The 7,495-nt window shown below is 36.8% G+C and overlaps 1 pseudogene; it reads right to left on the bottom strand.

Moving 5' to 3' along the window:
* Nucleotides 1-717: 717 nt before the first annotated feature.
* The window catches only part of LOC107001472, a 25,263-nt pseudogene continuing 18,485 nt past the window's right edge, over nucleotides 718-7,495 (bottom strand).

The raw sequence follows: 7,495 nt of genomic DNA, 5'->3' as shown, positions 1-7,495 counted from the left end.
AAAAAAAAAAAATTATTTTTCAAAAAAAAATTACCCCGCCCCCTGGCAACCCCCTGCCACCCACCTCACCTTCTATCAACATACCCTATTTTTTTTTCAAAAAAAAAAAAAGAAAAAAGTTTACTCTCTCCTTTCGGGCATTCTCCGCCCCCACCCCCACTCCATCCCAACTTTCACCAACCTACCTTTAAATTTTTTTATTGAGTTAAAGTGAAAATAAGTGATCTAATATGGATCAAATGAATACCCATATTGAACCCATTTTGACCATATTTGAAGAGACTTTTAAAATAGCTAGAAGCCCATATTTGACCAATTATAATATGAGCGATCCAAGTCATTATATATGATCAAAATGAGCTCATTTTATTAATATGGACTGAAATTACCACCCCTAGCAAAAATACATTCTGGCAATTGAGGGATTTGTAATCTCTTATTTATTTTGTTATATAGAAAGTTATTTTAAACTCTATATAATAAGAAAATATGTGATTGGAAAACTTAGTCTTTTTTCTTCTCTATTATTTTTAAAACCGCCTTCAGGGACTTCAATTGCTTTGACCCTCTCAATTTCATATATTTTCTCTTATATTCCTCTGGAGTTCATCTATAATATTCCCTTTTTATTTAAGCTTATGTGCAAGTAATATTTTAGTTGTTTGCATATATTCTTTGTATCAAAGATATCTTATAGAGTATATATTTTTCTAGTGCTTATATTTTCTTGCAGGGAACAATTGTTTGACTTTTCAGTATTATTTTTGTTATGATCCATTCATTGGAATTAATAGAAACGTGTAGTAGTTTGAGTACCACAAGTTTGGGGAGGGTTGAGACCTCATCAAGACTAGATATGCAACCAATGGATAGTCTTAATTTCTTGAGACTTGATGGCAAGTTAAGCTCGGTGGCCCCCGCACGACCCCAAGAAAACTTGATCATTTCAAGCTCAGTAAGATTGTTAAATGCAGGGAATAGGAATTACATGACAAAACTTCACATCTCAATTTTTGAAGCTTTGGAATCTTTGCGATGACCATGTTCGTTTCCTCCACACAAGAAAACCATGCTGAGGAAAGAGTTCTCAAAGCCATCCAATTCTTGGAGTGCATTCTTTATATTGAAAACAGCGCGGTTGTATATGTGTAAATGGCGCAACTTGACCATCTTCCAAAGGGTGTTTGGTGAAGTTACTCCCCCTCCTAGTCCTTGAACTATTAAAATTTCAAGGTTCCAAAGATTGTCTGAGAATGATAATGAAGAATCTTCAGCAACCTTAACAGCAACATATCTGCTATGTTGATGTTTTGATGAGTTGACAAACTTCGGAGATGATTCACTCCAATTACCCCAAGAACTCTGGTTGGTAGGGGGAAGTGGTGAATAAGTATGTTATCATCAAAAAGGGGGAAAATGTTATTTCGAAGCTGAGATGAGATGTTAGCTCGAAATTAATATGAAGTTTTGATGATTTAACAAACTTATCAATCTAACAAGGAATCAGATCCTTGTTATTGGAACTGCTGACACTGAGATGAATGATAAACTCAGTGTGAGGTATATTTGTGTGCTATCATCAAAAAAGGGGAAAATGTTATATTCTAGGTATTTTGATGATCCTCACAAATTGAGGGACCTGGTCCCTAGCAGAGTGCTCTCGTCTATATACAAATAGGAACAGCCGTAAAAGCTGTCATGTCAGGTGGTAGGTGAAAAATGTAGTGTCCTACACCAATAAGTAGAGCGGACGAGATTGTATGGTTCTGTATCTCACAAATGCAGGGACCTGGTCCCAGGCAGAGTTTCCTCCATCAGAACATAATTGGTTACAACTGTAAAGCTGTCATGTCAGAGGTTCATGAGACGTCAGTGTACTACACCAATCAGAATGGAGGAGGGTATTTGTCCAACGGATAATAACTCTTTATGTTTTATATTTTTAGCATGACAAACACCATATTATATTTATTCATCCAAAGATGGAAGTCAGCCAACAAGCCTTTTCAAGAACTCACAAAGAAGTTTGCAAGGGACCTGGTCCCCGCAAGACTACAACGTGAAAAGGTGAAAAACCAGCTGTCAGAAAAGCTACTACATCTGATGCGGTAGGTGCACAACTTTTCCAACAGCAGACTTTCAGCCAATTGGATGGTCTCAACGAATTTGTGGCAATTTATATTATCTCTTTTCATCAAACACAAATTCAAGATTTGGCAAACAAAATTTGGATTTTCTTCTCTCTGAAAATTCATGAGCTTACAAAGCGAAAACCATCTTCAAGGAAGAACTCTGCTCAACTCAACAAAGGGACTTGAGAGTGAAGGAGAGTTCATTAACCATATGAATAATGCTTATTGTTTATGGTCATATGACTGAATGATTGTACACTCACATGAGGAGTTATGCAGGTTGTATGTCATCATCAAAACGGTGAAAATTGATAAGTGTTTATGCTTTTAGATATTTTGATGATCTTCTCACAAGTGAAGGGACCTGGTCCTCTGCAGAGTATGAAACTCGTCCAGGCTTCAAAGTGCTGGAGAACTGTAAAAGCTGTCTGCGTCAGGAAAGTTGGTGAACCAGCAGAGTACTTCACCAATCAGGGACGACTAGTTTTTTTGTTTGATGGGTAATAATTTCCATGGTATATATCAAACAAAAAACAACAAGTTTCATTCATTCATTCATAGAGAGAAATTTCAAGCTTCAAGGAACAACAAAGGAACTGATCGAAGTGTATTTATTGCTTTCTGTGTATTTGGTGTATTCTACTTGCTTGTAATCGTTCTTAAATTGTAGGATTCGTTTCAACTGTGATAGAAACGTTTCAACCTTGGGTGAATCGTTGTAAGGGCTTGGGTTACGGGTAACTTAGGCTTTTACGTTTGGGAGCAGTGTTGTATCTGTTAACGCTCAGCAAAGTGATAGGGAGTATTACTTAGTGTGGAGATTAGCAGGCTAATCTCTTGTTGTAACCGACTTTTACTTTTGCTTGTTGAAGATTAGTGAAAGTGGTTTGAAAAGTCCTGTTGAGAACAGGTCGTGGTTTTCCTCCCTTGAGCAAAGAGGTTTCCACGTAAAGTTGCTTGTCAATCTTTACGTTTTTGCGTTTGTTCGTTACTGTCTGACTTTACTGTATTGAGGACCTAGTCTCATCTATATAAGTGGACGCATACATTCCAACAATATCTCAAGCTGGTTAACGCTTTTGGGAAGGAATTAATTACAGTGAATTCTAAATCTAGCACCCACAAAAACTTGAAACTGTTATAAATGTCTGATGCATAGCCTATTGAAGATCTTCCAATAAGGTTCTTTAAGTAATATTCTGCTATATCCTTGGAAAGCTTCTCTTTATGAGGTTTTACCAAACCTTCTGCTGTCCATAACCATGTTAACTCTGAAGCTTGTATCTCTCATCCTCCAAAAATATTCCAAAGTACAAAAAGCAAGGTTTCAAATGGAACGGTAAAGTTTTGTAACTAAGATTTATTATATCCTCTGACTTAGCCTGGATGTATGGACCTAAATTTATTGCAACTTGTTCCCAACAATGTTTTTCCTTCTCCATTGTTTCGAGAATACCTGCTACCAGGACAACTGAAAGAGGTAGCCCTCCACACTTTTGTACTATCTTTTGGCCAACATCTTCTAAGCCAATGGGGCAACTTTTTGTTTTGAACACCTTATTCACCAATAGCATCCAACTTTCTTCTGGAGTAAACATTCGAAGAAAATGAGCATCACTCACGGTTTTAACATCGTAGGTAACATCACCAAGCCGAGTTGTTAGGATAATTCTACTTCCATTATTGACATCACAGAAACAAGGATATAAATCATCCCATGCAGCAGTTTCCCAGACATAATCAATGAGGATAAGGTACCTCTGAACCATTAGAAGTCTGCGTAACTTATCTGCTAATTCATTCTCTGGTAGCTTATCACTTATAATTGTATCCTTCCTAACAACACCACGAAGAATGGTTAGTAACAAGTCCTTCCGTATATAAACTTGAGATACACAACATTGTGCACGGACATCAAAATGAGAAACGACTAACTGATCAAAAAATAGTTTGTTAGCTAGAGTTGTCTTACCCAAACCCCCACGATTGAGATGACATCCAACTTTGATGATCCACTGCTTAGCTGCTGCCTTAGTTTTTGCACCACCTCATCAAAACCCACCATTTCTTCGCTCATGCTTGTAATCCTAGCAAATTCTGAAGTATGAGCACTGGCGGAATCAGTGGTATTATGCATTACCAAGTCAGAAACTTTCTTTTCATGAATTTCCGGTACCTCCCCCATGAGTAGTGTAATTTCCTCTATAATGTCCCCGAACCAGAGAAAAAGGCACCACTCAGGAATGTCTTTGTTTATACAAGCAACAACCAAATGATCCACCACATATGCTTTAGCAATCACCTGCATTGCCAAAGATCCGAATCCATCATGCTGCTCCTGAAGGTGCTTAAATTTCTGAAGTTGGCTCCTTATAGAAGAAAGTGACTCTGCGTAGCGGCTTAGAAACTGTTGGGTATGTAGCAAGAATTGATGGGAAATAGAGGGAAGGAGAGGAATTTGAAAAGTTTAGAACTTGAAAGGTTGGGAACTTGAAAAGTCCTCTAATGCTTTAATGAAAAAGGCAATAGGCCCTCATCGGTAATGGAAATGAAAATAGGAGAGTTTAAATATACACTCCTATTAATTGTTAAAAGGGTTGGAAAGAGGGACCCCCCTCGGGCCGTCGTCGTCGCTCGCTTTGGCTTTGGCTTTGGCTTTGGCAAATGATCGAGAGATAATTTTTTGGACAAATTTATTTTAATTTTTTATTTAATTAATTAAATGGCCAAAAATTATTTTCAATTAATTAGTTGATAACAGAAGTTAACCAAAATGTTTTCAACTTTTTAGTTAACCCGACCCGACTCGGATCCGCGCGCATGACCCGTTTTAAATTCCGTTATATTTAAAAATTCCCGCCATGACTGTTCTGAAAGGTTGCAACTTTCAGGAACAGTCAATACCATTTGAAAGTTTGCAACCTTTCATTAATGGTCGTGTTAATTCTGAAAGGGTAGCAATCTTTCAGAATATATTCTTCTTCCCTATAAATATCATTTAGTCTTCAGAATATTTCCCTACGAATTTTCTGATCTTCCTTCTTCTTAAAAAACACATATTTCTTCGTGTACTTTCCTGCTGTGGATTGATTCGCTGACAGTAGAGTTTTTGGTATCTATACTCTACTGATTAAGATCATTTTACCCTGGGAGGTTATATTCCAAATCAGACCTCGGATACTAGAGGGGAATAATTTCCTTAAGGGGACACTGTGAATTCAGTGGACTTGATTTTCTTCCTAAATTATCAAAAAGAGTATTCCAGATTCTGGTAAGTTTTACAGATTCAATTATTTTTTACAAATAAATTTCTGTTCATCTTATTTACTGGTTCTAAAAATCTCAGTTACTTCGTGTTTCTGAATGATTTATTACAACCAGTAATTTCTGATTTTCATAACACAGATTGGCAACAATCTTAAGGAAATTATTAAATCTGTGTTTCTGGTGGAGACAAAAATCTTTGTGATTTTATACTCTTTAATTATGCAATTATAGTTTATTGCTTACTTATATTGTATCAATTTTATTTATCAGAAATGGAAAACACTGGTGTTACAGTGGCTGTTGCTGCACCAACCCGAACTCTTGTATCACAAGAAGAGAAACCGGGTAAATTCACAGGTGTGAATTTCAAAGGATGGCAGCAACGAGTATTTTCTGGCTTACCACTCTTGGTCTGCAGAAATTTACAAGTGAAGATACTCCAGATCCTGCTGATGATATGCCAGATAGGGAAAAATTTATGATTGTTGAAGCATGGAAACAATCAGACTTCCTATGTAAAGGTTACATTTTGAGTGCTTTAGAGGATGACTTATATAATGTCTATAGTGCAATAACAACTTCAAAAGAGTTGTGGAATGCACTTGAGAAGAAATATAAGACAGAAGATGTGTGCTTGAAAAAGTTTGTGGTAGTAAATGAAGCTTTTCAAGTAAAACTGTTGGATCACAAGTACAGGAACTTCAACTTATTCTCCATGATCTGATTGCTGAAGATATGGTAGTAAATGAAGCTTTTCAAGTGGCTGCAATGATCGAGAAGTTGCCTCCTTCGTGGAATGATTTCAAGAATTATCTAAAGCACAAGCGTAAAGAAATGAAGCTTGAAGATCTTGTGATTCGGCTCAAGATTGAGGAAGATAACAGAAATGCCGAAAAGAAGTCGCGTAAGAGTTCAACAATCATTGGAGTTAATATTGTTGAAGAAGCTCCTACCAAAGACAAAAAGAGAAAGAAGTCCAACGGGCAGAAGTCAGAACAGGCCAAGAAGAAATTCAAAGGCAACTGTTATAATTGTGGCAAGGCTGGTCATAGATCTTCTGATTGTCATGCTCCAAGAAAGGACAAAAACAAAGGCAAAGGCAAAAGTCAAGCAAACATCGTGGAAAAGATGGAAGATGCAGATGACTTGTGTGCAATGATATCGGAGTGTAACTTAGTTGGAAATCCCAAGAAGTGGTTTCTCGACTCAGATGCCACTAGACATATTTACTCTGCAAAAGAAGCCTTTGCAACATACACTCCTGCTGAGTACGATGAAGATTTATGGCATGCCCGTTTGGGACATGTAAATTACAAAGCCTTGCGAAAATTGGTTAATCTAGAAGTATTGCCTGATTTTAAATGCGATAAGTCGAAATGTGAAATTTGTGTGGAAAGTAAGTTTGTTAAACATCCTTACAAGTCTGTTGAAAGAAATTCTAAAACTTTAGACTTAATTCACACAGATATATGCGATATGAAGTCAACACCATCTCGTGGTGGAAAAAAGTATTTTATAACTTTTATTGATGACTGCACTCGATTTTGTTATGTATATTTGCTTAATAGTAAGGATGAAGCAATTGATGCATTTAAGCAATACAAAAATGAAGTGGAAAACCAATTGAATCTAAAGATAAAAATGATTCGGAGTGATAGGGGTGGAGAATATGAATCTCCTTTTGCAGAGATATGTTTGGAATATGGTATTATTCATCAAACTACTGCACCTTATACACCACAGTCAAATGGTTTGGCAGAACGGAAGAACAGAACATTAACGGAAATGATGAATGCCTTAATGATCAATTCTGGTTCACCGCGAAATCTTTGGTGGGAAGCCATCCTTACTGCTAATAAAATACTTAATAGAGTACCCCATCGAAAAACACAATCATTTCCATATGAGTTGTGGAAAAAAAGAAAACCCAACTTGAAATATTTCAAAGTGTGGGGGGGTTTAGCCAAGGTAGAGGTTCCTTTACCGAAGAGGGTTAAAATTGGACCCAAAACAATAGATTGTGTCTTTATTGGGTATGCTGTGAATAGTAAAGCCTGTCGATTTTTGGTTCACAAATATGATAATCCTGAGATTCA

The sequence above is a fragment of the Solanum pennellii genome, chromosome 10 (genome assembly GCF_001406875.1).
Source record: "Solanum pennellii chromosome 10, SPENNV200".
Lineage (NCBI taxonomy): Eukaryota > Viridiplantae > Streptophyta > Magnoliopsida > Solanales > Solanaceae > Solanum > Solanum pennellii.
This window is presented reverse-complemented; position numbering and strand designations above follow the sequence as displayed.